Below are 26,491 nucleotides of genomic sequence, written 5' to 3'. Positions count from 1 at the left end.
CATAGTCATATGTCATTATTAACAGACAGTAGGCCTTGTTCTACATAGTCATATGTCATTATTAACAGACAGTAGGCCTTGTTCTACATAGTCATATGTCATTATTAACAGACAGTAGGCCTTGTTCTACATAGTCATATGTCATTATTAACAGACAGTAGGCCTTGTTCTACATAGTCATATGTCATTATTAACAGTAGGCCTTGTTCTACATAGTCATATGTCATTATTAACAGACAGTAGGCCTTGTTCTACATAGTCATATGTCATTATTAACAGACAGTAGGCCTTGTTCTACATAGTCATATGTCATTATTAACAGACAGTAGGCCTTGTTCTACATAGTCATATGTCATTATTAACAGACAGTAGGCCTTGTTCTACATAGTCATATGTCATTATTAACAGACAGTAGGCCTTGTTCTACATAGTCATATGTCATTATTAACAGACAGTAGGCCTTGTTCTACATAGCCATATGTCATTATTAACAGACAGTAGGCCTTGTTCTCTACATAGTCATATGTCATTATTAACAGACAGAAACTCCTGTCCTACATAGCCATATGTCATTATTAATAGACAGGAGGCCTTGTTCTTACATAGCCATATGTCATTATTAACAGACAGTAGGCCTTGTTCTACATAGCCACATGTCATTATTAACAGACAGTAGGCCTTGTTCTACATAGTCATATATGTCATTATTAACAGACGGTAAATTGTCTCTGCATAGTCATATGTCATTATTATTAACAGACAGCAGTCTGTTCACATAGTCATATGTCATTATTAACAGACAGTAGGCCTTGTTCTTACATAGTCATATGTCATTATTAACAGACAGAGTCTTGTTCTACATAGTCATATGTCATTACAGACAGTAGGCCTAAATGCTCTTCCTATTGTAAGGTAGCAGTAATAAATAAAGCAAAGTTTGGCTAAACAGAGCGACCATTTTACTCATATGGCGCCAAATATTTAGCTGCCTGACCTGGAATTCATCCCAGAGCACCAGTGTACAAATAGCTCGGTAACTTAGCTTTAATATATTTCATTGTGCTTCTAAATGTATTTGTGTGCACCTACATTTATCAACTCGGCACAAATGTGCTCCTTGCAACAAAAAAAAAAAGGTCAGCGTAGAGCCCTGCTAAATGAACATCAGAGAAGGTCTCCGTGGAGGAAAAATAAGAAGATTTTTTTAAAGAGAACCTTTCAAACTTGTTTGAAAAGTTGAAAAAACAACACATTGGCTAGTCAGACATTAACTGTAATCATGTCACCAAGTGTATGATTGAGTCCCAAATGGCACACTTCCCCCTATATAGTCAAAATCTAATATAATCTGTCACATGCTCCAAATACAACAGGTGAAATGCTTACCACAACCCCTGGTGTAACCGATGTGAAATGGCTAGCTAGTTAACGGGGTGCGCTAATGAGCTTTCAAACGCCACCGCTCTGAGACTTGGAGTAGTTGTTCCCCTGTTGCAAGGGCCGCGGCTTTTGTGGGAGCGATGGGTAACGATGCTTTGAGGGTGGCTGTTGTTGATGTGTTCCTGGTTCGAGCACCGGTAGGAACGAGGAGAGGGACGGAAGCTATACTGTTACACTGGCAATACTAAAGTGCCTATAAGAACATCCAATAGTCAAAGGTATATGAAATACAAATGGTAGAGAGAGAAATAGTCATATAAATACTATAATAACTACAACCTAAACCTCTTACCTGGGGAATATTGAAGATTCATGTTACAAGGAACCACCAGCTTTCATATATTTTCTCATGTTCTGAGCAAGGAACTTAAACGTTAGCTTTTTTTTATGGCACATATTGCACTTTTACTTTCTTCTCCAACACTTTGTTTTTGCATTATTTAAACCAAATTGAAATGTTTCATTATTTATTTGAGGCTAAATGGATTTTTATTTATGTATTATATTAAGTTAAAATAAGTGTTCATTCAGTATTGTTGTAATTGTCATTATTACAAATAAACTGCTTTTTACTTTTATTTTAATTACCGATTAATTGTATCGGCTTTTGTGGTCCTCCAATAATCATATATCGTGTTGAAAAAATCATAATCGGCCCACCCCAGTATCGAGCAGAGTCAATGCGGGTTAGTCGAGAAATTGAGGTAATATGTACATGGGTAGATAAAGTGACCATGCATAGATAATAAAAACAGAGAGAGCACGGGGGGGCCATGTAAATAGTCTGGGTAGCCATTTGATTAGCTATTCAGGAGTCTTATGACTTGGGGTAGAAGCTGTTAAAGAAATCTTTAAGATGATAGATCTGCACTCTCTGCACCACTTCTGCAGCATAGAGGACTGTCTATGACTTGGGGTGGCTGGTGTGATACCAGGCAGTGATGGAACCAGTCAGGATGCTCTCGATGGTGTAGCTATAGAACTTTTTAAGGATCTGAGGCCCCATACCAAATCTTTTCAGTCTCCTGAGGGGAAACAGGCTTGTCATGCCCTCTCTTCACGACTGTCTTGGTGTGTTTGGACCATACTAGTTTGTTGGTGATGTGGACACCAAGGAACTTGAAGCTCAACTGCCCACTCACAGCCCCATCTCCTCCTCTTCCCCAGTCCAAATCCTTGTATTGATTGTGTTGAGGGAGAGGATGTGTCCTGGCACCACACGGCCAGTTCTCTGACCTCCTCCCTACAGTCTGTCTCATCCTACCAGCAGATCACCAGCCTACCACTGTTGTGTCATCTGCAACCTTAATGATGGTGTTGGAGTAGTGCCTGGCCATGCAGTCATGAGAGAACAGGAAGTACAGGAGGGGGACTGAGCACGGACCCTGAGGGGTCCCCGTGTTGAGGATCAGTGTGGCGGATGTTGTTACCACCCTCACCACCTGGGACGGCCTGTCAGGGAAGTTCAGGATCCAGTTGCAGAGGGAGGTGTTCAGATCCCAGGTTCCTGAGCTAGTGGTGGGAGCATTAAGGGCACTATGGTTTTGAACGTCAGAGCCGAGTTAATGAACAGCATTGTCACAGCTCCTTTGTCCAGGTGGGGAAGGCAGGGAGGGAGAGACTGCATCATCTGTGGATCTGTTGGTGCGCATGTGAATTGGAGTGGGGTCTAAGGTTTCAGGTATAATGGTGTTGATGTGAGCCATGACCAGCCTTTCAAAGCACTTCACGGCCACAGACGTAATGCACTACTACCCAAGTGCACTATTATGTGGGACCGTGGTCAAAAGTAGTGCAGTAGATAGGTGAACAGGGTGTCATTTTGAATGCAGCCTGTGTGTCATTGACTTCCATGCGTGACTTTGTGCTCTCACTAAACAGGAACTGCAAACACAAATATGTTTGGCACGCGAAACAGCAGCAGCGAGATTTGGTTGTTAACTCTGAGTTTGGACTATGTTCAGTCTTATCCCTCAGAGGAATGGGTGTTTTATAGGCTGAAGTGGTCCTAGATAACAGCAGGTTTGTAGGTTCCACTGGGGTTACCTATATGAGAATGTATGCACGGACTACTTTAAGTCACTATGGATAAAAGTGTCTGCTAAATGGAATATATTATTAGGCTATATTATATTATTACTAAGTAGCAGATATTAACAGCAAAGTAAGCAACAGGCTAAATCAAGACTGTTTCAGGCCTTATCAGGATTAAAGCTTGCCAACGTGTTATTTGTTGTGCATTAAGGATGGACTAACCTAGGGTGTATTCATTAGTGTAGACCGCAGCAAAAGTTTGGCTTGTTTCAAAACGTTTTGCAACGGAAACTGTTTACTCAGTAAGGAGAGTGTATGACTGCACACTTTGAAAGAAGGGTAGAGAACCTTCACCTTCAAGGTGAAGGAGGGACATCACAAATGGTGCCTTATTCCTAGTGCACTACTTCTGACCAGGGTGAGCCTTAGGGTGCCATTTGGGACAAGGAGAGAATGTCAGAGAGATCAAGGTCACGGGGTAATCTATAACGCAGGTCTAACTAGCTACCCTTCACTCCTCACTGATAGACTAGCTGCATCTTACAGTACACAAACACACTTTCCCCATTACATGATCCAATTCAATTATTGAAGAATCTGTTAAATAACCTCAAAGTTAACAATTATTCTTTAGTCTCTTGCTTGCCTGTAATATCAGTTATTCTAGGACCAAAAGGCCTACTGTCTACCTCCGTCTTAGTTGTTTTCTTGTTGTTGAGGCCATTGAATGGAAAAGTAGCCAGGACAAAGCCTACACAACACCCCCAGTCAGCCAGCCAGTCAGTCAGTGAGCCAGTCAGTCAGTCAGTCAGTCAGTCAGCGAGCCAGTCAGTCAGTCAGTCAGTCAGTCAGACAGTCAGCCAGCCAGCCAGTCAGTCAGCGAGCCAGTCAGCCAGCCAGTCAGTCAGCCAGCCAGTCAGCCAGTCAGTCAGCCAGCCAGTCAGACAGTCAGCCAGCCAGCCAGCCAGTCAGTCAGCGAGCCAGTCAGTCAGCCAGCCAGTCAGTCAGTCAGTCAGTCAGCGAGCCAGTCAGTCAGCGAGCCAGTCAGTCAGTCAGCGAGCCAGTCAGTCAGTGTAAACTGATCCAGGGAATTGTATCCAGCAGCACCATTGTGCTCCACTAGTCAGCTCACAGATAGGGAGGGTGAGGGCTGATGCTGCACCTACATAAACAGATTGTGTCTCAAATGGCACCCTATTCCCTATATAGTGCCCTCCCTATATAGGGCCAATAGGGCTCTGGACTGGTCAAAAGTAGTGCACTACATAGGGAACAAGGTAGATCCTCTTCCGCCAGAAACTCTGTACTTCATAATATTATCAGCCAGCACACCATAATGTCAGACCATGTCTGTGTGTAAACAAACAAGTATATCCCTTCACCACGAATTTACTAGGTATCAGTGAGTACATACAGAGATATAGGCATATCCATAGCTATCCAACTAATGAAGAAGCCGGTTAGCTAGCTTCCTGTAACATGATGCCAATGCACTGCACTGAATATACGTCTACCGTCAACTGAAAAATGTGAACTACAATCCCAACTCTGTGTTTTAACGTTTAGAAACGTCAATCTTTCATCAGCGAGAAAGAATCCCTTAAAGAAAATAATAATAATTAAAAACACTAGCAGTTTTGCACAGATCTGTACAGCTACGGGCGCCTCGACCTCCATCCAACAAAACTACACTTCAGCTACACTTCCTGAGTTACGTTTACACTAGGTAGCTAATTTGCTGTAACATGCAGATATGGTCGTTGGAACACTAACCCTATATAAGGGTGTGTATCAATTTAACATAATTTCTCGCTGATATGAAAAATAAGGTCATTGTGCATTCAAAACCATACGGTAAGCAATGCGTGTTAATGTCCAGCCCGAGGGTCAGGACTCAACAAAACTCCCCCCTACAGAAGACGTCTTGCTCCAATGACGTGTAATGTAATGGAACTGAGAGTCATTAAGGGGCTAGTGTTGTTCTAACTAGCTAGATAAACCACTTGACTTTGATACCTTGTAGTAGTGGGAAATGAAGTTGATGCCTGTTGACAGTGAGATGACAACCCTGAGCTACGAGAAATGGGTCATGATGAGAAAATATATAACTAGCGAGCTTGTTGAGAAACAAATACAATTTCGTTAGCTACTAATGTTAGCTAGCTTTGAAACAACAACAGACCCATTTGAGATTAGGCAGGTGTCTTAAACTGGCAGGCTAACTAATGCTGTGATTAGATATCTAGCTAGTAAACTAGATACGTAGTTCTTAATAGTTAACCTTAGCCAGTTAACTGTGAGCATACATGAGACAGGCGTGTTTGCTTTTCAAAACACCAGCAATGTTTTATTTAACTAACTCTGGTCCAAGGGCCTACGTCGGATACAGCCCATATTGCAGATCCAGAGCATGAGCTCGTGTGGCGGTAGATATAGCACTTCAGCAACATATTTACTTAAAGTAGCTATATTGAAGCCAGTCACTAAACAACATCGTGTGAAAAAAAAACCTTGATGAATGAATTGAAAGATTCAGACCATTGAAGAAGGCTCTTTGCGGCATAATGCCACACGTAATGCCCTGGACCAGAGCTAACAACTAGCTCCCTAAAGCTGCTTGGCTAGCTATTTCCCTCTTACCTTCAGATGTTGTAGCTATGGCATGTTCATCTCACAACCGGGATGTGCAGATAAACTAAGATGTACGAAACAAAATGTTGATTTAGAGTAAATACCTGTTATGGTAATTAGCGTAGCAGGTGCCTGGACTGTAGCTAGCTACACTGCCTCCATCTATCAAGCTACTGTTACTGCATCTCTCCACTTCACTCTGTTGGCATGATAACAAACGAATAAAACAATTGTGCCGATTCGTTACTTTCTGAAATGCCAGCCCAAATGTTTTCATTTGTAAAATCCTCCTTTAGCTGTTTATTTAGCTTAGATTAAATAAGAGTTAGTGTTGATTTACACAAAAAAAAATATATATATTTACAAAACATGAGATCTTCTGGGTAAAGTGGGTAGGTAACTATACTTTCCTGGCATGGCATGTAGTTGTAGAGTATACACCTGTGATGAACACATCGCTGCTCACATGGAATTGCCACATATCCTTTGTTCATACTGTAATAATGTTAACATGGGTTATAGCCTACACCAGCTGTGCTGTGCTCACAGACACACCTAGACAAGTGCACCTATCAACTACTGGACTGTGATTGAAGGACGCTCATGCTGCATCTATTTTATTCAGCTGAACATGAGAAATATTGTAATTCAAGTTGAGAGGGAGATAGAGAGAGAAAGAAAGAGGCAGACAGACAGACAGAGGCAGACAGACAGGCAAAAGATACAGAGTTATAAATATTATTATCATGGGTTATAAGAATCCAATCCATTCAGTGAGATTGTTCTTCCATTAAGAACTGCTATGCATGGCCTCTGTAGGCTAAGTGGACTCAACGACACCCACATAGAATAAGCTATTTGTCATGTAATGTGTCTGACTGACACATTGTCAAGGTCAACGTCTCAGAGAGATGAGGTCCTTTTTCGGTCATCTGGCGTCGCTCAGCTGAGAGAGAAAATACATTTAAACACATCTATGTTCTTGAAGGTGCCCTCAGCTCCCAGCAAATGAGACTTGGTTCCACAAGTTATTTATTCCTTGTTATAACAACACAGTCATTTTGCATCCCAAATAGCACCCTTATCCCTATGTAGTGCACTAATTTTGACCACAGCTGGTCAAAGGTAGTGCACTATATAGGTAATAGTGTGCCATTAGGGAGCCGCCCACAATCAGTCCACATTCAATATTGACATCCACAAATCTGGAGCCTGCTATGGCAGCAATACACAGTCATTGACTGAGCCTCAGAACTCTATCTGGCTATCTGTGCTCATGGGACTCAGATTAGGTTGAGCAATCACTCCAACCAGATTAGATTACTGAGTAACGTTCAATCATGTCAGATCGTCTCTATAATCTTTTAGGATTACATCACATTGTTACCAATGGATATCATAAAATCAGTCAAGTCATATAACAGCTGAGGTTTCCACATTATGAAGCAGACACTGTTTCAGTGACAATTAGAGTTAAGTGCCTTGCTCAAGGGCACATCAACAGATGTTTCACCTAGTCTGTACAGGGATTCAAACCAGTGACCTTTTGGTTACTGGCCAAACACTCTTAACCACTAGGCTACCTACCGCTACAAAATAACATCTATAAACAGACATCTTGAAATCATAAAAATTATATTATAATTATATAATTTATATTATAATTATATTATTAATATAATTGTAAGTAGATTAAAAAAAAGGTGCTACATCTTATTAATAGGAATGTGATAATAATGTTACTATTGAACAGTACAGACTTACATTCCAGTGGTAACAGTTTGGTAAAGAAACAGCAGGTGGCGGTACAGAGTATAAACAAACCATCACGAGAGTCGTGCTGAGCATTCCATTGACAGCCCGACGAAACAAAAACGGACCCTTACCTTAACCCTAACCTTTATCTAATTTTAACAATTTTGTCTTTTAAATATCAGTTTGTATGTCAGACACATCCCCTAGTTTTTCTCGAGGCATCCCAGGCTGAGGAAAGCAGTTTGAAAGGGGCAATCTGTGGATTGGTACAGCCCATTTTGGACGTTTAAAATGAATGATAATACCCATTGATTCTTGAAGAATAGAACTTAAATGAGCTTATTAGTTCATCTGTCAGAACCCATCAGAACCTAATCAGCTAGTTTTACTCAATTGTTTGTAAACAATGCAATTGTAAATCAAAACAGTCAACTGAAATACTGATAATTTTGATAGCATGGATGGTCAGTCCTGTCATTTTGATATCATGGATGGTCAGTCCTTTCATTTTGATATCATGGATGGTCAGTCCTTTCATTTTGATATCATGGATGGTCAGTCCTTTCATTTTGATATCATGGATGGTCAGTCCTTACATTTTGATATCATGGATGGTCAGTCCTTTCATTTTGATATCATGGATGGTCAGTCCTTACATCCATAGCTCGGTCTATGTATTTGAGAGTGGTTACATTTCTGCAGCTCCATCCATCAGATGTTTATTGCCAGAAACGTGGTTGGGTTACCACTCTGTTATTGCTGATTGCTTCTTTAATCCATTCCACTGCTCCTCCACATAACTGCATAACTTCCTGTCTGTAATCACTCAGTGACTGTGACAAAGGCATTTGTGTCTGTCAGGCAAGACGTCAAATGTCAAACCAGCGGACTCTACCCTATCTCTCCTTCTCACACTGTCTCCATCCCTTCATCTCTCTCTCTCTCTCTCTTTCGCACTCTGTTTCAGACACATGCACACAGACTACACACACTCTCTCGCTCTCCCCCATACGTATTTTATGCACACACACACAATCTCCTTCCTTTCCTCCTCCCTCTCTCAGCTTGGCAGGGGCAGGACACAGACTCCCTTGTTTTCCTGATGGCTCGTTGTCAAGAGCTCCATACTGTGGTTCAGCCCCAGTCAGAATGAAACACATTGAGCACTTGTACATTCCAAGATGACACATTTATTGGTCTACAAAGTAGTCGCTTAACAAAAGCAAGAGAGCACAACTAGTGGAATTACCTTAATGAACACAAACAAAACATGCTCCAATGCAAATGTTATATTCTCCATGAATGACTCAACTTGGTTTCATTCAGTTAGAAATAGTGTCTAATAGCCTGCGTGTCCCAAATAGCACACTATTCTTACATAGTGCACTACATTTGACCAGTTGAAAGTAGTGCTCTATATAAAGGAATAGATTGCCCTTTGGGACACAGACAAAGAGTTGTATTGCTCCTATGGGACTGGTTATATGCAGAATCCTCTGTTGAAAAGCCAGAATAGAGAATGAAGGTGTTAACCAGGGATCTTCTTCCTGAGTCAGCCAGACAACACGAGCTACATCAGACAGAAACAACCTCTTTACATGTTGTAGCAGACAGGCTTCTTACACTTCACACTAAACAACTGGATTTGGTCAAACTTCTCATCCTAAATCCTCATCTGATGTCAATTGGTGAGAGAACAACTTGGTCAAACCTAACCTTATAGATAGTCTTGTAATTCAAAAAGCATTAATCTTTTAATATTTAATTTAACAGGCACTGTTTTAAAAATATATGAAAATGGCCTTGTTCTTGATCAATGAAAAGGGAAACCCTATAGTACAACATCAACAACAGCACAACCTAACCTACATATGACAGTCCATAATAACTAGTTTGCTTTTCCAAAAAAGCAATAATATTACGCATCCCAAATGACACCCTATTCCCTATACCGTAGTGCACTACTTTGAACCAGGGCCCAGAGCTCTGGTCAAAAGAAGTGTCACTTGTAAGGAATAGGGTACCATTTGGTACATAACCATTGACTCGGGCCTTTCCTTCCAACAGCAGTTTAATGCTTCACTAGGCTATAACACCGCTGGTAGAAAGAACAAAAAGACATCTCACATGTTTTGTAAAGTCTAAAAACAAAACTAGGAAAACCTATAATCTTGGCTTCTCAGATATACAATATGCTCAGATAGTACTTGTATTCAACAACCAGACCGGGTTCAATTACTACTTGAAATCTTTCAAAAACATTCCGTTTGCTCTGGTCTAGTATGCCTGGAGTGCCTGATGGGCGGGGCTTGCAGTTCTTGTGACTATTCTATTGGTTCCATTGTGCCAGTCAAGCTCAGTAAAGCTCAGATAAAGTATTTGAAATGATATCAAATAGTATTTAAACCCAGGTCTGTCAACAACACAGGTGTCCCGAAACGCTTTGCCTATAAAGCACAGACACATTTTCTCATGTAAAACCAAGGCCATGTTCAGAATATGTAGAAAATGGGAAGGCATGTTGACATCATCAAATTACAATCGGGGAGCAACGACATTCAGTTCAAACCAAAAAGTCTTATTTTTATAAAGTCTCATGTTTTTCTGCTGTTTTTCCGAGGCCATTGTAGGTCAGAGTGGGTTGAATGGTATTTGTGTTGTGGCAGGCTGCAGCTGTAGACCCAAGGGCTGAGTTCAATCAAACACGCACTGCAGGTATTTCACATTGTGGAGAAGTCCTACTAGCTCCTGTGTTCCAGCAATACACCATCTCAATCAAATCCAAACCTGATTTCTTCCAATTAGCATTGATTGATTCATCAGTATTTATGCAGTTTACCAATGTAATGGTTTTTTTCTGTACTGCATGTTTGCTTGAATATCAGTCCTATTAGAGGAGTTAGGACTCATGAGACAAAGTTACAAAACAAGCCTTCTAGGGCTTGTCAGTAGTGGTGGCAGGGTAGCCTAGTGGTTAGAGCGTTGGACTAGTAACCGAAAGATTGCAAGTCATATCCCCGAGCTGACAAGGTATAAAACTGTCAGTTTCTGCCCCCTGAACAGGCAGTTAACCCACTGTTCCTAGGCTGTCATTGAAAATAAGAATCTGTTCTTAACTGACTTGCCTAGTTTAAATAAAGGCAAAGTAAAAATGTAAAGGATTTACTAGGGCTGTTGCAGATAGAGATATGAAGTATAGACTGGTTACCATTCCCTATTTTCACAGTCATGACTGTTCTACACAATATATTTCTATGTAAATGCTGTTGTGCTCCCTCCAGAATAAGCCCCGCCCCATGTTGTGAATCAGGAAGTGTTTGTGTTATCCCTCCCCACGGGATATACAGCGCCACGGGAGTGAGTGACCTCTCAAGTTGACCCCTGGACCACAACTGACAGGCTGAACGACAGGCGAGATGCTAGAGTAACAGGCTGAACCACAGGCGAGGTGCTAGAATGACGTGACAGGCTGAACCACAGGCGAGATGCTAGAGTAACAGGCTGAACCACAGGCGAGATGACATGTGACAGGCGAGATGCTAGAGTTAAGAATAGAACACGTCTTTTATTCTGCCTCGTGGTTTTAACCACAATTTGGTCTTTTATACATAGATGTATTATTAGGTTATTAAATTAGGTCTCTTAAGGATTTCCCATGTGAATCATATAGGCCTACTTATTTTCCCATGGGGCAACTGGATATTTGTTTGTATTTAAAATTAAGTAGTTTCACGAGGGATGGTTTCCACTCACTACAGTCAGAAGTTGTGGTTTCACGAGGGATGGTTTCCCACTCACTACAGTCAGAAGTTGTGGTTTCACGAGGGATGGTTTCCCACTCACTACAGTCAGAAGTTGTGGTTTCACGAGGGATGGTTTCCCACTCACTACAGTCAGAAGTTATGGTTTCCCACTCACTACAGCCAGAAGTTGTGGTTTCACGAGGGATGGTTTCCCACTCACTACAGCCAGAAGTTGTGGTTTCACGAGGGATGGTTTCCACTCACTACAGCCAGAAGTTGTGGTTTCACGAGGGATGGTTTCCCACTCACTACAGTCAGAAGTTGTGGTTTCACGAGGGATGGTTTCCCACTCACTACAGTCAGAAGTTGTAGTTTCACGAGGGATGGTTTCCCACTCACTACAGTCAGAAGTTGTGGTTTCACGAGGGATGTTTTCCCACTCACTACAGCCAGAAGTTGTGGTTTCACGAGGGATGTTTTTCAACTCACTACAGCCGGATCAGCACCAACAATGAAATCAGCCCCCCGAAACACACCCAGACTCAGCCTAACACAACATTAAGGATACAATACTGTTGAGGTCAGTGCATTGGGCTGGTTCATACAAACTCTCTCTCTCTGTCCTCCGTATTGCCTTCCTAATAGCCTACTGTAGTTTCCTTATGGAAATGAGTGCCTGTCATGCAAAACATTAAAAAAAGAGTTCTCCATCTTCGTACCTCAGGAAAACCCTGTGTGACCATCCAGGAGAAAAAGACAGAGTGGATGATGTTATTGCTCTCTCACAGAAAAGAAAGACCTGTGCATATGTAGCCTACTGAACAATTCTACATCCCACAGAATATTGTCATGGATTGCCTACTGTAATGATGTTCAGAGACCGAACGTCTCATATAGCACACACACACACACACACATTCATTACCAACCACTCACTACCCCCCCATACTGAATGTGATGCACTGTTCAGAGTTCAGTCAGTGCAGTGGCCTATCTTGGCAAAACCAAGGAAGGGTCCATTTGAAGCATCTTACAGGGGTAATCCAAGGAAGGGTCCATTTGAAGCACCTTACAGGGGTAAATCAAGGAAGGGACCATTTGAAGCATCTTACAGGGGTAAACCAAGGAAGGGTCCATTTGAAGCATCTTACAAAACCAAGGAAGGTCCATTTGAAGCATCTTACAGGGGTAATCCAAGGAAGGGACCATTTGAAGCATCTTACAGGGATAAACCATGAAGGGTCCATTTGAAGCATCTTACAGGGAGGGTTAAACCAAGGAAGGGAATTCATTTGAAGCATCTTACAAGGGTAACCAAGGGAAGGGTCCATTTGAAGCATCTTACAGGGTAATCCAAGGAAGGGACCATTTGAAGCACTGTACAGAGGGATGTCTGACTACAGCAAACACCAAACCCTCAACCTTCAAAGTTATCATCACTTAAAGGTGCTACAGCCCCAAAACCCAATTTCTCTGTAACATGAAGGAGACTCACAATTGAGCCTTTTACTTTCTGTTTTGGTCCAGCAGCTTCGAACAGCTAGAAAAAAACTATATGTTTATTATTGAACATATGTTTAGTTACACCCTCAAACGCGACTCTGACCTCCCAAAAAAGCAGTGAAACTGTCTTGACACCAGGTGGGTGATATTAATGATCAGTAGGAACAGAAAACCAGCAGGCTCTGGACCCTCGTAAGGTCAGAGGTGAATACCCCTGCCCTACACTATTCAGTGCTTGTTTTCTCACATAAACTGAAATTGAGCGAACAGTGTAGAATTTTTTTTAATCAAGAAATTACAGAGATTTCTACATTGGCCACCTGACCCGATTTCCAATAGATAAACACAGCCACAAAAAGTCAAACCAGCTTTCCCATTTTGACAACAGATGCCTCTCCAATGGGAGAAATCAATAGGCAAATATTACAGCCAGCTAAGTAATACTGTGAAACACTATCATTCCACTATTACAATGGCATTTTTAAAATCCTGTGTAGCACCTTTAATCCAAAGTCCCTCCCTACCATCTACAACTCAGAGCTGACTTGCTCCTAACAGGAAAGCCGCATCCCAAATGGCACCCTATTCCATACATTGGGCCCTGGTCAAAAGTAGTGCACGTAGGGTCAAACGTGTCTTGGTTAGGGTTAAAGTTAGGGTCAAAGTTGTGCATTATGTAGGGCAACCGAAGAATGAGCGCTCCTCCAACAACTAAGCCCAGTAAGAGACAATATAGAGAAGGAGATCCCAAAACTAAGCCCAGTAAGAGACAATAGAAAGGGAGATCCAACAACTAAGCCCAGTAAGAGACAATATAGAGGATGAGAGATCCAACAACTAAGCCCAGTAAGAGACAATAGAAAGGAGAGATCCAACAACTAACCAGTAAGAGACAATATAGAGAAGGAGAGATCCAACAACTAAGCCCAGTAAGAGACAATAGAAAGGAGAGATCCAACAACTAAGCCCAGTAAGAGACAATATAGAAATGAGAGATCCAACAACTAAGCCCAGTAAGAGACAATATAGAGATGAGAGATCCAACAACTAAGCCCAGTAAGAGACCATATAGAGAAGGAGAGATCCAACAACTAAGCCCAGTAAGAGACCATATAGAGAAGGAGAGATCCAACAACTAAGCCCAGTAAGAGACAATATAGAGAATATGAGAGATCCAACAACTAAGCCCAGTAAGAGACCATATAGAGAAGGAGAGATCCAACAACTAAGCCCAGTAAGAGACCATATAGAGAAGGAGAGATCCAACAACTAAGCCCAGTAAGAGACAATATAGAGGGGAGAGATCCAACAACTAAGCCCAGTAAGAGACAATATAGAGAAGGAGAGATCCAACAACTAAGCCCAGTAAGTAGAGAAGGAGAGATCCAACAATAAGCCCAGTAAGAGACAATATAGAGAAGGAGAGATCCAACAACTAAGCCCAGTAAGAGACAATATAGAGAAGGAGAGATCCAACAACTAAGCCCAGTAAGTGACAATATAGAGAAGGAGAGATCCAACAATCAAGCCCAGTAAGTAGAGAAGAGATATCCAACAACTAAGCCCAGTAAGAGACAATATTCATAGAGACCATAGAGAAGGAGATCCAACAACTAAGCCCAGTAAGAGACAATAGAGCGCTTTGATGGAGCACAATAGCTCCCCTTGGCACCATGTGATGTCCGTGTGCCCCATTCTTGCTCTCCTGGCTCGGTTTCGAGAGAGCGAGAGATAGATAGATAGAGAGATGCAGTGGGCCATAGAGAGAGAGAGATATAGACAGAGCGATTTATACATTATATTATCTACCTCACTTGCTTTGGCAATGTTAACACATGTTTCCCATGCCAATAAAGCCCTTGAATTGAGAGAGAGAGAGAGACAGAGAGATGCAGTGGGTCCATAGAGAGAGAGACCGAGAGAGAGAGAGACAGAGCGATGCAGTGGGTCCATAGAGAGAGAGAGACAGAGAGAGAGAGAGACAGAGACAGAGACAGAGAGAGAGACAGAGACCGAGAGAGAGAGAGACAGAGCGATGCAGTGGGTCCATAGAGAGAGAGACAGAGAGAGACAGAGAGAGGGAGAGAGACAGAGACCGAGAGAGAGAGAGACAGAGCGATGCAGTGGGTCCATAGAGAGAGAGACAGAGAGAGAGAGAGAGAGACAGAGAGATGCAGTGGGTCCATAGAGAGAGAGAGAGGGGTTGAGAGACAGAGAGAGAGAGAGAGAGGTCGAGAGACAGAGAGAGAGAGAGAGGTCGAGAGACAGAGAGAGAGAGAGGGGTCGAGAGACAGAGAGATGCAGTGGGCCATAGAGAGAGAGACAGAGAGATGCAGTGGGCCATAGACATGGGGCAGTGTGTTGTTAGAGGCATATCAGTGATGTAGTGGTAATTAACAAATAGCTGAGTGAACTCTGATCCCTGTTTGTGGTGAGTAAAGTAACGCAGGAATATATTTTCAAAGCATTTTTTTTTCTGCAATAGGAGGGTAAAAGGTTACGCAGAATACAAAAAAGGTGTGTAAAGCTGCGATCACGTGAATTTACCTCCACTAAACCACTGAGTCATATGATGCCCACTAAAACCACCGAGTCATGATGCCTCCACTAAACCACTGAGTCATATGAGTCATATGATGCCCACAAAACCACTGAGTCATATGAGTCATATGATGCTCCACTAAACCACTGAGTCATATGATGCTCCACTAAACCACTGAGTCATATGATGCTCCACTAAACCACTGAGTCATATGATGCCCACTAAACCACTGAGTCATATGATGCCCACTAAACCACTGAGTCATGATGCTCCACTAAAACCACTGAGTCATATGATGCTCCACTAAACCACTGAGTCATATGATGCTCCACTAAAACCACTGAGTCATATGATGCTCCACTAAACCACTGAGTCATATGATGCTCCACTAAAACCACTGAGTCATATTATGCTTCACTAAACCACTGAGTCATATTATGCTCCACTAAACCACTGAGTCATATGACAGTTACAGAACAGTAGTAGCTCTGTGTGTTGATAAAGGGTGGGCACTGGTCCAAGTAGTGCACTAAATAGGTAATACACTCTTAGAAAAGCAATCCAAAAGGGTTCTTCTGCTGTCCCCATAGGAGAACCCATTCTGGTTCCAGGTAGATACACTCCTAGAATAAAAAGGTGCTAAGGTGCCATTTCAGATGCGGAAATTATTGAATCAATGTTGTTTCACGTCATTTCAACAACCAAAAAAGTATTTCTGATGACGTTGAATCAATGTGGAAAACTGATTGGATTTGCAAAAAAGTCAACAAACAAAAGCATATTTTTTTCACCCAACGCTTAACCTAAATCCAATGACATGGTGGAATTCTTTGTTGATTTCACGTTGAATTCACGTTAATTGACAACTCAACCAAATTTAAATCAAAACTAGTGTTGAACTGACATCTATGCCCAGCTGGTATGCTACCATAGAAACACATGGCTGCTGTACATTCATAACACCATTCAGCCTTCCTATTCTTCACAACAATCAACCACTGATCGATAACCGCCAGCTAACTTTTGAACAGTCGTAAACTTCAAGAGGCACCGGTTACAGTTGAGTCAACTGTTTTTTATTTTGGGCAAAACATTTCACTTCGGTGTTCCCTAATGAATACGACCCTGGTTTAAAAAATGCTCAAGTGTGGAATAATCTGGTCTGTGATAGCGAGGTTTGACTGAATGGTTGTTTAGGGCTGGCCATCGCTGGGTGTTTTTCACTATGGGCTTTTTCTTCATGTCAGTGAGTCCAGTGAAGCAAACTCCTTAAAAGGATAGTTCACTCCAAGATAAACATCCTAGCAAATTTTTCAAGCCTAGAAACACCACCTGAGTTCATATTCCACACCACGTGTTGTCTAGACTCTGCTGTGAGCCATTGGAGAAACCTACAGATCTCATCTAGAACCCAGATGAATAGGAAAAGATTGGCACCTCTAATTCCAGTTTATTAGCTCCACACAGAACAGTTGAGGTATAAAACACATCTGATAAACTTAGATTTTGTGGTGAACTACCCCTTTAAACGAACCAATCGTTCATCACTGTTAAATAAGCAATGTAAACGAAGCTCCAAATGAACGATACATTCTATTCACTACCACACATGCTCTATGTCAGTGCAATATCTATATCTACAGTGAGGAGAATGGTTGCAAATGAACTGAAACTGTGAGTAAGAACCACCATTAATACATTGCATACAGTTACAAGACATTTCAATCAAAAAGCTGCTACGGTACATCTTGCTGAGACTCCACAATATAATCCTCATTTCCCTTTCTCAAATGGCACCTTTATTTCCTTGTAGTGCACTACTTTTTGGCCAGAGCCCAATAGGCCCTGATCAAAGTAGTGCACTATATAGGGAATAGAATGCAATTTAGAACCTCTGTATGTAGGTCATTGAGTTAGGATGCCAATAACCTGACAACCAAACCAACCAATAAAACCCAATTCAAGAACATGGAGGAGTGCAAAAATGGAAGCTCCCATAATACTGAGCTTGTCAACCCCACGAGATAACCCTCATTTACAGTGATGATGTTATACGTGATAAAATAGTGTTGATTCCTGAGAAACCTCCTGAGAATTGTAGATTTCTCCACATGAAAGCAAAATACTTTTGAGTGCTCTACGGCTGTGTCCCAAATAGCACTTCTAGTGCCCAATAGTGCCCCAAAAGCAGTGCACTATTACATTTGGAATGGGGCCCCCTCTCTCAGCAAAATTCCCATAGGATGCTTGGTAACCAGAGCAGGCGTTTATATTGTGAGATCCCTGACACACACAGAACTGAGGAAGAAAACAAAGGAATTGTTTCAGAACAAAGACACACAGAGCTGCGTTGCATTGCAACCATTCAACCAACAATTAGAAGGTCACAATAACGTCAGATCTTGGTTGAGACGTGACAAGATAAAGGGGAAAGAAGAAGAGGAGTGACGGCAGAACCAAACCGTGATGGGCGAGTCCTTTCAAAGCGCTAGGGCCCACTGTCGCGTGCAGTGTTGCATTGTGGGTATTGTAGTAACAGGTGTGTGTGTTCACCTGTATTGAGGTCTTGTTGTGTCACACACTGGCATAGCAGCTGGGTTGGTTAACCTAGCTTGGTGATCTGTAGACCCCCTCTATCCTCACTGCATCGATGGACAGCAAAGATTTCACTTGTGAAAAAGTCAAAGAGCGGGTTTCCGTCCACAAATATCCGGAAGCGCGTGTGTTCACAGTGGATCTCAATCTGAGAGAGAGAGGAGAGAGAGGGAGAGAGAGAGAGAGAGGGGGGGGTGGTAGAGGTAGAGAGAGAGGCGAGAGAGAGAGAGAGAGGGGGGGTGGTAGAGGTAGAGAGAGAGGCGAGAGAGAGAGAGAGAGGGGGGGGAGAGAGAGAGGGGGGAGAGGTGGTAGAGGTAGAGAGAGAGAGAGGCGAGAGAGGGGGGTGAGAGAGAGAGAGGGGGGGGGAGAGAGGAAAGATAGAGGTGGTAGATAGATAGAGAGAGAGAGGAGAGAGAGAGAGGGGGGGGTGGAGAGAGAGAGATAGAGGTGGTAGAGGAGAGAGAGGGAGATAGAGAGGTGGTAGATATAGAGAGAGAGTGTGATATAGATAGAGAGAGAGAGGAGAGAGAGAGAGGGGGGGGTGGAGAGAGAGGAGATAGAGAGGGGGGTGGGGTGGAGAAAGAGAGATAGAGGTGGTAGATAGAGAGAGAGGAGATAGAGAGAGGGGGTGAGAGAGAGAGATAGAGGTGGTAGAGAGAGAGAGGAGAGATAGAGGTGGTAGATAGAGAGGGAACAGAATAAAACACCACATTTCTAAACAAAGTCACATTATGTGGCCATGTGATTCTTTCTCCAAAATGAAAGAGAGCTTGTTAGTTTTGCATAATTTATCACATCTTCTAAACCACATCCTCTGACAAATGTGTGACTGGAGCAACCTGCTTTACAATAAAACCACAACAAGGAACAATGTGTGTTCCTTATCACTGGGCTATACATTTACATAACGCCTGTACTGATTCATATCAGAGCAACTAAAGAGAAGTCAGAGAATGGTGGAGCGAGGAGTGTATGAGATAGAGATAAGGGTGGAAGGCCAATTATCATGAAGTTAAGACCCTAGTTAACTGTGGTCCCATAGGGTTCTGGTCAAAGGAAGTCTACTAGAAAGGGGATGGGTGCCATTTGGGACAAGTTGGATAAGAACGTGAAGTGTTCTTGGTACCCTGAAGGAATGGTCGGTTCGGGGTTAGAATTTAAAAAGAGAGTGGATTGTTATGGTATCTTGAAGGCCTGGTCCAGTTAGGGTTATGGATTAAGGGTTAGGATTAGAGGTTAGGATTAGAGGTTAGAGGTTAGGATTAGAGTTTAGGATTAGAGGTTAGGGTAGGGATTAGAGGTTATAGGTTAGGATTAGTGTTTGGATAAATGTAACAGGTACCCTGAACGGCTGGTCAGGTTAGGTGTTTGGATAAGTGTAACAGGTACCCTGAAGGGCTGGTCAGGTTAAGTGTTAGGATCAGTGTAACAGGTACCCTGAAGGGCTAGTCAGGTTAAGTGTTAGGATCAGTGTAACAGGTACCCTGAAGGGCTGGTCAGGTTAAGTGTTAGGATCAGTGTAACAGGTACCCGGAAGGGCTAGTCAGGTTAAGGGCTGGTCAGGTTAGGATCAGTGTAACAGGTACCCTGGAAGGGCTGGTCAGGTTAAGTGTTAGGATCAGTGTAACAGGTACCCTGAAGGGCTGGTCAGGTTAAGTGTTAGATCAGTGTAACAGGTACCCTGAAGGGCTGGTCAGGTTAAGTGTTAGGATCAGTGTAACAGGTACCCTGAAGGGCTGGTCAGGTTAGGGTGTTAGGATCAGTGTAACAGGTACCCTGAAGGGCTGGTCAGGTTAGGTGTTAGGATCAGTGTAACAGGTACCCTGAAGGGCTGGTCAGGTTAGGTGTTAGGATCAGTGTAACAGGTACCCTGAAGGGCTGGTCAGGTTAGGTGTTGGATAAGTGTAACAGGTACCCTGAAGGGCTGGTCAGGTAGGTGTTTGGATATGTAACAGGTACCCTGAAGGGCTGGTCAGGTTAGGTGTTAGACTAGTGTAACAGGTACCCTGAAGGGCTGGTCAGGGATGAAGGGAAGTAGTCGATAGACTTCTCCTCCTCGCTCCATTTTCCCGAGACGCGGGAGTTACGCAGAAACTGGCGCCAGCGACCGAGCTGAGTTTCAGGGCCACATCCGGCTGTGGCTCCTCCTTCTCTGTGCCACGGCCGCAAGTCAGGCTGACGTCAAAGCTGAGACGGAAAGAAACATAGAGAAGAAAAAAAGAAATAGGTGTCTCTGTGCTGGTTTAACAATATCCCTTACCCTAGTTAACCTGTCCCTTAGTGGGAGCCCTAGTTAACCTGTCCCTAGTGGGTTTCTAGGTAACCTGTCCCTTAGTGGGAGCCCTAGGTAACCTGTCCCTTAGTGGAGCCCTAGTTAACCTGGTCCCTTAGTGGAGCCCTAGTTAACCTGGTCCCTTAGTGGGAGCCCTAGGTAACCTGTCCCTTAGTGGGAGCCCTAGGTAACCTGTCCCTTAGTGGAGCCCTAGGTAACCTGTCCCTTAGTGGGAGCCCTAGGTAACCTGGTCCCTTAGTGGGAGCCCTAGTTAACCTGGTCCCTTAGTGGAGCCCTAGTTAACCTGGTCCCTTAGTGGGAGCTCCTAGGTAACCTGGTCCCTTAGTGGGAGCCCTAGGTAACCTGGTCCCTTAGTGGGAGCCCTAGGTAACCTGGTCCCTTAGTGGGTTCACTAGGTAACCTGGTCCCTTAGTGGGAGCCCTAGGTAACCTGCTCCCTTAGTGGGAGCCCTAGGTAACCTGGTCCCTTAGTGGGAGCCCTAGGTAACCTGGTCCCTTAGTGGGAGCCCTAGGTAACCTGGTCCCTTAGTGGGAGCCCTAGGTAACCTGGTCCCTTAGTGGGAGCCCTAGGTAACCTGGTCCCTTAGTGGAGCCCTAGGTAACCTGGTCCCTTAGTGGAGCCCTAGGTAACCTGGTCCCTTTGTGGGAGCCCTAGGTAACCTGGTCCCTTAGTGGGAGCCCTAGGTAACCTGGTCCCTTAGTGGGAGCCCTAGGTAACCTGGTCCCTTAGTGCGAGCCCTGGGAGACATGGTGGAGGGCCTAGGGACGTCCCTTAGGGGACATGGGAGCCTATAGGGACATAGTGGAGGGCCTATAGGGACATGTGCTGTAGGGACATAGTGCAGGGCCCTGGGAGACATAGTGGAGGGCCTATAGGGACATGGTGCTGTAGGGGACATAGTGGAGTAGGGGACATAGTGGAGGGCCTATAGGGACATGATGCTGTAGGGGGACATAGTGGAGGGCCTATAGGGACGTGGTGCTGTAGGGGACATTGGAGGCCTATAGTGGAGGGCCTTTAGGGACATGGTGCTGTAGGGGGACATGGTGGAGGGTGGGGACATAGTGGAGGGCCTATAGGGACGTGGTGCTGTAGGGGGACATAGTGGAGGGCCTATAGGGACATAGTGGAGGGCCTATAGGGACGTGGTTCTGTAGGGCACATAACTGTTGTCATTATGTTCTGCATCTGGAGGAGCAGCATGTTGACATCTCCATGAACTTTAGAACCGGCATTTAAAACTGATGTCACTAAATGTGTTTTTAAACTGACCATTAGTTTCTATTGAGGCCTATAAAGGACACACCCTAAAATGTCTCAACAAGCACTGTGTCCCTGTGTCCCAACTGGAACACTATCCCCTTGTAGTACACTACGTTTGATGAGGGCCAATGTAGCCCTAGTGGCCTACATAGGGAATAGGTGCTATTCGGGAGACAACCAGCTCTGCCTCAGCCTGGCCTGACTGAGAAGGTGAACACCCTGCCTTGCATTATGAAAAAGCCATCCTTTCTCAACACACCCACCCACACAGTTCTCCATGTCTCCTCTTCACCTCCCCAGGCTGTTTCGTTGCCTTCTGCCATGCTGCTAATAATAAACTATTCTTGATCTTTTTCCTTTCTGAGCCTGTGTTCGATTCTGTCTTTTACAATACATGTTCTCTCCTTCTTAGGCTAGATTCACATTTTTCAGCAGACATAACATCGAAAACACAGCATTTCACCAATAAACATGTAATACACAGGCCTATAACAATTAATTCTATAGGCTACAGTCTTACAGAATCACAACTCCACCTAAAATGGAATGGGATTTAGAATCTAATTCAAAAGCACTATATGAAAGATAAGAAGTTGGTAATGACAATCAGATAAGCCAGGGTGCCGTTGAAAAATAGACCTAGTTAGCTCTAGTCCAGGGCGTCTTCTCTTCTTCAAGAATAAGTTGAAGGCTCAGCATCAGCCAGCTGCACGTAACGACATGGACCAGAGCTAAGACCTAATGAGTGGAGGTTATATCGCCCTGGACCAGAGCTAAGACCTAATGAGTGGAGGTTATATCTCCCTGGACCAGAGCTAAGACCTAATGAGTGGAGGTTATATCTCCCTGGACCATAGCTAAGACCTAATGAGTGGAGGTTATATCTCCCTGGACCAGAGCTAAGACCTAATGAGTGGAGGTTATATCGCCCTGGACCAGAGATAAGACCCAATGAGTGGAGGTTATATCTCCCTGGACCAGAGCTAAGACCTAATGAGTGGAGGTTATATCGCCCTGGACCAGAGATAAGACCCAATGAGTGGAGGTTATATCTCCCTGGACCAGAGATAAGACCCAATGAGTGGAGGTTATTGTCTTAGCCTACCTGTCTGGCTCCAGATCAATGCCCATGACAATGACCTTCTTCCCCGGCCTCATACCACCTCTGATGCGGCCGGTGAATGGCACCTTCTACGAATGAAAGACAACGTTTTATTTTAAATCATCACATTTAAATCATCATCACAACACATAATGTAGACAAAGAAAAAGGTTGTAGCCCCCCCATCCTCCAGGGTAGGAGATGTGGTAATTATTTTTTTAACGGATTATTAACACAGGCCTATATTTTGATTAACGTGGGTGTTTCAGGATGAATAGTCCCACCAGAAGCCGTGCAATGTCCTCCCTATCCGGCGAGATGAGCCCGGGGTTCCCGAACGAATCGTTGTGATGGTCATCTTCAGTATTCTTCAAAACCACCAGAGACAAAAGGGGAGGAAAAAACACAACGTATTGATCAGGTACAGCCTAAATGAAAGTAGCCTAACGTATTGATCAGGTACAACCTAAATGAAAGTAGCCTACTCAATGTGCGGAGTAGCCTAGCGTCTTAAAAGGCTGCTTATTGCTCTAGATGTCTTCTCTGCGGTTGAAAAAGCCGACGGAATGGTCTTCATGCCGCTATTCAACAATGAAAAGGTGGGGAAACCCATGGCTGTCAAAACATCTGTCATGTTGTAGACTAGAGCGCGTAAGACCTGTGAGAACCGTCGGTCATTACCACCAACTCGCACATAGACAGCCCACATTGTACAGTGATAACGAGAAGTAATGCACCGCTGCTGTATCAAGGTGAGCACCACACAGATACATTTTATCATGCAGAATCATAGTGAATTTGTTCCGCGCCCACATCAGAGGTCGGCTCCGGCTGTGTTTGGGAATGCACGGACAGCCTATTGCCATATTACTCCCCACAATCATAGAAACTTCATGATGACATAAAGTATAGCTCTACACAAATGACACGCTTAACCGTTTTACGTGCAGACACAGAAAACAACCAATTCCAAGCAAACCGCTGTTTTCCTGAAAATTGTATTACTCACTATTGCGTCCCTTTCCGTTGCCGACACCGCCATCTTGACTTGTACAGAATACCATAGGATGCTTATCAGAAGAGAGGCAGCCGGGACAGTCCTCCTCTCCTGGAATGTGTCAGCGTCGTGGCAGCAGTGACTCAGTCAACATATTTCTAGATGTCCACACTCACACTCCACATGCAGCGGAGATGAATCGTAAACAATACGTGGAATTACCTGCGGTATTCACATTTATGACTAGGATACGTCTGGTGTAGCCTGGGTGAGGTGTTGTAGTAGGCTATGTCTGGGCTGTATTTATCCGCTCTAGAAATGGGTGGATAGTCTTTTTATTTTGCTGACGTATGCTTTACAATAGTAAGAGGGGCTTTGGTAATCCCCGTCTGTTCGTGAACGAGAACGAGCCAGGCTAATCAGATTTTAAAATTCCTACAAAGAACCTTCACCTAATTAAACTGTACCCCCCATAAAGTGGGGCACTTCTCTCATTCGATTCTAATCTTGAGTGGAGATATTTTGTATAGCTTCGTTCCTAGACTAATTAAAGAGGCATGGTATGGAGTAGGAGCCTAGGATAGAACATTTTACCATTTTGGGATGATAATGATAGTGAACAAAATGTGGCGCTAAAGAAACAAACGATTTGATATATAAATCTAGGCTATAAGAGTACAGCTACTTATGTTCTTGAAAATGTAACCTTTATTTAACTAGGCAAGCCAGTTGAAGAACAAATTCTTATTTAAAATTATGGCCTACACCGGCTAAACCCGGACGACGCTGGGCCAATTGTGCGCCACCCATGGGACTCCCAATCACGGCCGGTTGTGATACAGCCTGGATTCAAACCAGGGTATCTGTAGTGACGCCTCAAGCACTGAGATGCAGTACCTTAGACCGCTTCGCCACTTGATTCTAAATACTACGTTCATTGACAAATATCCTACTTTGTTGGACACCGTTGAGCTATAAATAGCATGTTTCCGCTCAATAAATATATAGAACATTATTTGCCTATGCAAATCAGGAGGGCATGTTTACATTGTTAGAGGGCGTCCTTCTGTGGCAGTTCACGGTACTACAAATACAAATCCTCTACTCTAGGCCTGCTCTATTCTGCAGTTCCATCATCCAGAAACAAGGTCTCATTGGGGTTCTATATAGAACCTATTGGTTCTGTATAGAACCATTTCTTATAAGAGTGTAGCCAACATGTTGTAGACAGAGATTGGATGACAAGATGTTTTGTGGGTCTCAAGCCTTCTGTCTTCTCACCCTGTTAGTGACTTCCTCAGTCAGAGCAGCCTACATGATTGGATAATAGGGGCTGTGTGTTGGGGCTGTGTGTAGCCCTGCAGTAGGGTATAGAGGAGATGAAAAGGTTGGGACTGAATTGGCTACTGAAGAGCTGCTGGTGTCTACTTTTATTTATTTATTTTATTTCACCTTTATTTAATCAGGTAGGCTAGTTGAACAAGTTCTCATTTACAACTGAGACCTGGACCTACTACCGTTATGCCCTTGAGCAAGGCACTTATTCTGTAACACAGGGTGACTCAAAAGACAGAAAGGCACATCTCCGACATTCTGTCCATTGCAGCACCTGTCTCTGAAGTTATGCTGGCTAGCCCAGGACATATCTTCTACCATCCTCCTTTCTTCAAGTCATGGGGCTAGCCCAGGACATATCTCCTACCATCCTCTCTCTTCAAGTCATGGGGGCTAGCCCAGGACATATCTCCTACCATATTCCTTTCTTCAAGTCATGGGGGCTAGCCCAGGACATATCTCCTACCATCCTCCTCTCTTCAAGTCATGGGGACTAGCCCAGGACATATCTCCTACCATCCTCCTCTCTTCAAGTCATGGGGACTAGCCCAGGACATATCTCCTACCATCCCCCTCTCTTCAAGTCATGGGGGCTAGCCCAGGACATATCTCCTACCATCCTCCTCTCTTCAAGTCATGGGGGCTAGCCCAGGACATATCTCCTACCATCCTCCTCTCTTCAAGTCATGGGGGCTAGCCCAGGACATATCTCCTACCATATTCCTTTCTTCAAGTCATGGGGGCTAGCCCAGGACATATCTCCTACCATCCTCCTCTCTTCAAGTCATGGGGACTAGCCCAGGACATATCTCCTACCATCCTCCTCTCTTCAAGTCATGGGGACTAGCCCAGGACATATCTCCTACCATCCCCTCTCTTCAAGTCATGGGGCTAGCCCAGGACATATCTCCTACCATCCTCCTCTCTTCAAGTCATGGGGCTAGACATATCTCCTACCATCCTCCTCTCTTCAAGTCATGGGACAAATATCTCCTACCATCCTCCTCTCTCTTCAAGTCATGGGGACTAGCCCAGGACATATCTCCTACCATCCTCCTCTCTTCAAGTCATGGGGGCTAGCCCAGGACATATCTCCTACCATCCTCCTCTCTTCAAGTCATGGGGGCTAGCCCAGGACATCTCCTACCATCAAGTCATGGGGCTAGCCCAGGACATATCTCCTACCATCCTCCTCTCTTCAAGTCATGGGGGCTAGCCCAGGACATATCTCCTACCATCCTCCTCTCTTCAAGTCATG

At 43.8% G+C, this 26,491-nt stretch overlaps 1 protein-coding gene and 1 pseudogene across 4 annotated transcripts in view; one reads left to right on the top strand and one right to left on the bottom strand.

Annotated features, from left to right (window-relative positions):
• The window catches only part of LOC115127544 (ABC transporter G family member 20-like), a 117,440-nt gene that overhangs the window by 33,569 nt on the left and 57,380 nt on the right, over positions 1 to 26,491 (top strand). The gene's annotated exons all lie outside the window — the stretch shown is intronic.
• On the bottom strand, positions 18,203 to 24,212 carry LOC135573549 (galectin-related protein-like; annotated as a pseudogene).

The sequence above is a fragment of the Oncorhynchus nerka genome, linkage group LG10, assembly GCF_034236695.1.
Source record: "Oncorhynchus nerka isolate Pitt River linkage group LG10, Oner_Uvic_2.0, whole genome shotgun sequence".
In the NCBI taxonomy this organism is placed as follows: domain Eukaryota; kingdom Metazoa; phylum Chordata; class Actinopteri; order Salmoniformes; family Salmonidae; genus Oncorhynchus; species Oncorhynchus nerka.
This window is presented reverse-complemented; position numbering and strand designations above follow the sequence as displayed.